The sequence below is a fragment of the Coenobita brevimanus genome, chromosome 100 (genome assembly GCF_032717465.1).
Source record: "Coenobita brevimanus isolate Jiangsu-jjx chromosome 100, ASM3271746v2, whole genome shotgun sequence".
Lineage (NCBI taxonomy): Eukaryota > Metazoa > Arthropoda > Malacostraca > Decapoda > Coenobitidae > Coenobita > Coenobita brevimanus.
Genome location: NC_137053.1, coordinates 17,930,548 through 17,935,566, shown reverse-complemented (window position 1 = coordinate 17,935,566; position 5,019 = coordinate 17,930,548). Strand labels below are relative to the sequence as shown.

The 5,019-nt window shown below is 38.4% G+C and overlaps 1 pseudogene; it reads left to right on the top strand.

Moving 5' to 3' along the window:
- The first annotated feature begins 3,935 nt into the window (after positions 1–3,935).
- On the top strand, positions 3,936–4,054 carry LOC145414726 (5S ribosomal RNA; annotated as a pseudogene).
- Positions 4,055–5,019: the final 965 nt, after the last annotated feature.

Below are 5,019 nucleotides of genomic sequence, written 5' to 3'. Positions count from 1 at the left end.
CTGATTAAATTGATCAAAATCAGAATTTACATTCTTAGAATATAACCACTGCTCTAACACACCTTCTTTGATTTTTGCATACTCAACATGGGCTTGCTTATCTTGCTTATAAGTTGTCCTAAATTTTACTCTATAGGCTTCAGGAACAAGCTCATAGGCCTTAAGAATCAAGCTCTTAACTACATCATAATTATCACATTGATCCTGAGGCAAAGATGCATAAGTTACATGAGCTTTACCGGTGAGATCACTTTTTGGGCCAATTAAAACCTGTAGCTACCCTCTCAAACAACTGAAAATACTTTGTTAAATCAGATTCATTAAAAGGAGGGACAAGTTTAACATTTTTAGCCACATCAAAATCATCAGAGCTAGATGATCCAGTTCCACCTTATTTCATGCGATACTCATGGTCTGCCTGAATCCTAGCAAGTTCAATTTGTGCCTCCTGAATACGAGCATGAGACTCAGCCTCCTTAGCACGAGCCTGAAACTCAGCCTCCTTAGCACGAGCCTGAAACTCAGCCTCCTTAGCACAAGCCTGAAACTCAGCCTCCTTAGCATAAGCCTCCTGCAGGGCTAGCTGTAACTTAGCTATTTCAATCTGCGTTTGCTCATCTGGAGGAGTTACATTAAACAAGCTTTTATTAATCATGCCAACAATTTGATCTTTAGAATGATGAGAGTGAACAGCAATTCCCAATTGTTGAGCAACAAGGTTATGTTCATTCTTTGTTCTGTTTTCTAAATCACACACTGTTTGCACATTTGACAAAAAATCTTTGGCTTCATCAAGAGTAGTAATAGTAGACATCATGAATAAACCACAGTCATAAAATATCAAGCAATATCCTTATGATAATATCCTGAATATCGTGGCGTGGTCGTCAAATTAATGTTACGGAACAGAGAGAGATAATGAACACTTCAAGTGAGAATACTAAAATCACTACTGTCCCGCAAAGTTCCAGGTTCAAAACAAAAGATTTAGGTAAAATTACAAGTTAAAGTTTAATGCACAAACTAACACCTAAACATTCAGGACCCATAAGGAAAAACAGGTTAAATATATGGTTAACTGCAATAGCCTCAATTAAGACGAAATTAGCAAGAGTAAATTTATCTAAGTCAGCCCTGATAAAATGTGAAAACTGGATAATGCTCAGTTAAAGCAAGATATAATATTATTAAAGATACAAAATATTACTAATACTGGCTGACAGTATGGAACCAATATAAATCATAAAAACTTTACCAGGCTTACGAATTAACGCCTTAGGCTATACAGTACAAGAAAAATGATAATAACACTTATACTCAAATTATACAGCAGCTAGATGGCTGGAGACTTCCTGAGCACTCACAAAATAATAATATACTGTACAGGGGAGGACAGAGATGTGAACAGAATAAGGAGTAGATCTAAGTGGCAACTAATGCAGAGACTGAGCTCATTATATAGGGGGCTGGCAGAGCTTGATTCAACTTGTAAGAAGGACGCGCAAATGAAGGCATAGGGGATAGAGTTGACAATCCTGCTCTGAACAACAGAAAGAACGGATTACTCTACTATAAGGGGGAGAAGGGGGAAGTGAGGTAGAACACGCAAGCCTGGTCACTATGGAAGCCACGAGGCGAATCGTGAACAAACATGCAGCATACTGTACATTAGGATCATACAAAGGATGATGCAATCGTGAACAAAACTGTATCATAAGTTAGAATTATACAAGGGATGATGAAATCATAGGCTATGTAACAAGGGTCATACATTATATTGTCAATATTATTTTCTTGCCTAGTAAATATAAGATCTTGTACTGATGGTATGTCAGGTCCTCTTTTTCTGGTGCTTTCTGTTACGTGCTGTGCACAAGGTCCAGGAGCTTTAGTTCCCAACAGCTTTCTTGGCTTTTTATATCTAGAGTATTCCAGTTTATATTTGTATTGAAATCACCAGTTAGTATAATTCTTTCACATTTCTCCTCCATTCTATGTAGTAATGCTTTTAAACTCTGAATTGTTTTCTCTGCCAGGTCTTCATATTCTCCTTTTTCCCAAATGTTTGATCTGGGCAGCGTGTATAAATTTGCCACAATTACTTTCCCTTCAAACGTACTAATCTCTACTGCAATCAATTCTACCTGTGATGGTACATCTAGTTCTATTTTCTTGACTTGCAGATTTTTCTTTGTTAATATTTTACTTTCTCCTCCTTTTTTTAAGTTCCTATCTCTTCTCCATATATTGTATTCCTCTAGGTTTAGTGTATCGTTTGATATCTTTGGTGTTAATTTTGTTTCAGTTAGGTAAACAATATGTGGTTCCTTTTCTTTGATGTAATCGTTCATCTCTAGTAATTCAGATACTATTCCACCTACATTTGAGTACATCAACTTGTTTACATACTTGTCATGACTTGGGCCTACTACCTTTCTCCTTTTTATTCCCTCCTATTTATGTACCACTTTCGAACCTGCAGCCCAATTGCTTTGTAAAAAAATGTGTTCTTCTCTTCCTCTGATCTTCCCTCATTCTTTGTTCTTGCTTCCCCTCTTCTCCTTTAGTAATCCAAGTTCTTCCTGAGTTAGGCATCTCTTTATCCATACATTTTTGAAGTCCTCTTTTTCCATAAGATTGTTTGCATTTTTCAGTACTTCCTCCATAGTGTTTACACTCTGGAAGGTTACTTTGAGAGGCTTTGATTTATTTCTCTCATATTTCCCTAGCCTTTTCTGTTCCTCTGTGTCTTTACTACAGATTTCCTCTGACACTTCCTTCAATATGTTCGTTACATTTGCCAACTCCTTTTTGTCTCTCGAAATCTTGTTTCTTATTTCTTCCTCCTCTATACCAGTGATTACTATAGACTTGTTGATGTCTGCTGAATCTTTGACCAATTTTGGATTGTTTTGGATTATTTTCTTCACTCTCTTTTTAATGCTCTTTTCTTCAACTCTTGTTTCTCTTTCCTTACTTTCACCATTTCAGCATAGGTGGTTTCCACATCATTTTTGTAGCTTTGCATCGCTTCATTTACCTGGGTTATCTTCTCCTCAATATCACTACTATGATCTATCAGAGTGCTTGCCTGTCTTATTGTCTCTGTATCATTTCTGAACTCTTCCATAATACTCTCATGGTTGACAATTGTGCTCGCCATTTCACTAATCTTCCTTCTAAGTGTACCCACCTCTACTGATAATTCATCAATTGTTTTGTCTTTCTTATTAATCTCCATTACAAAATTTTCATTTTCTTCCTCCTGCATGTCCAATTGTTTTTTAATTTCATCCATTTCACTCTGAAAAGCCTTCTCTAGCCTGTGCACTAGTTCTACCAGTTTATTATGCGTCCCCATTTCCACAAGTTCCTGGTAGAAATCATTATCCTGCTTTCTGCCTTTGTCCCTTTTCATAACTCCTTCCAAAGGTGATTTGCTAAAGATTGTGGCCATCTTCTGGTACTAACAGAAAGCTTCTGCTTACAGTTTTGCTTTCCTCTCCGTCGGAGACAAAACAGTAAACACTGAAACAGCTGATCTGCTTGTGAATTAGTAGTGTTCGGCACTGCTGCCTACTTCGTTGTAATGTGTTGTTGGAACAACACTTAAACTTTCTCTTTTATATTAGAACACTATTTAGTTGGATCTAGTACTGAGCTTGACTCATAAAAAGATTATTTTTAGGTATAGCCATTTGAGGGTCGAGATTGACCCGGTGCGGAGCGATGCCAGGCACGTCCTCTCACTGCCATGTCTAGTGTGTGAGAGAGAGAGAGAGAGAGCACTTTTTCCGTGTTTAACCATATTTGCTTGTGGGGCAGAGGGGTAGCCGATGGGATGTCCGATTGTTTTTAAGAACAGAGTCAAAGGTCAAGGTCACCGGGCTAGCTCAAACCTTGACTCAGAAATGTTAATTTAAAAAAAAAAAATGATACAGAGCCATGCCACGTTGAGTACACCGCTTCCCGTCCGATCAGCGAAGTTAAGCAACGTTGGGTCTGGTTAGTACTTGGATGGGTGACCGCCTGGGAACACCGGATGCTGTTGGCATCCCTACGTGTCAAGTGGGGTTGGTGGAGGATTAGTGCCCCTCCCTGTAAAACAATTAACCCTAAGCCCTTGACCACCCCGTTTGGGAGACATGGCGTCTGGCAATGCATGGATGGATACAGATCAAGCCTACTTGAGGGGTTGAAAGTTATACACGGTACAAGAAACACAAGATTATTATTGATGAAAAATTTTGTAAGGATACAGTGCATACGTAAATGCACTTTTTTGCGAACCTGTTGCCATAATCTTCCCGCTTTATTGTTTATTTTTATTTCTTTTGGCCAGCTCCATGCTGCCCTTATTCTTAGTCGCGTTTTCTTTCTTTCTCGTAATCTTTCTTGCTTTATCGTGGCAGGCACTTCTACCCTTCATATTTTTATTGCAAGAAGTGATTGAAAACAATTATGATGAATGACCTTGCTTATGAGCACAGATTACCGAACTCTGTACGAGTATAAATGATTTTTTCTTAATTCCTTTATTAATGTAAGCCACGAAATCTATTCCGTAGGTTCAATAGTCTACACAAATAGAGGACTCCACAAACTATCCGTCGCACTATCATCTTTTTTTTGTAATATTCACTGTGTAATGAGCAACCCTCTCTCTCTCTCTCTCTCTCTCTCTCTCTCTCTGTTTATATACTCTTTTAAAGGCTGCCTTCGGCGGCCTCCGTTCGACGTCAAGTCCATTCCTATTTTCAGTCGGATAGTAACAGAAATCTGAATTACTCATGCCGTGAATGAGACAGAGCGAGGAATTTTCCCTTATTTTATCCTGCTGTGACACCCGTTGAGAGAGAGAGAGGATACTAGTGTTAGTATGTTAGCTATTATACTAAATTATACGATGGCATTATAGTATACAGCATGGTGGTAAGTGGGGGCGCCAGTCATCCACCCACTTACTGTAGTGGTTCTCTGTTTATAGGTTATCTGTACACTGAATGGCAAGCCAAATGA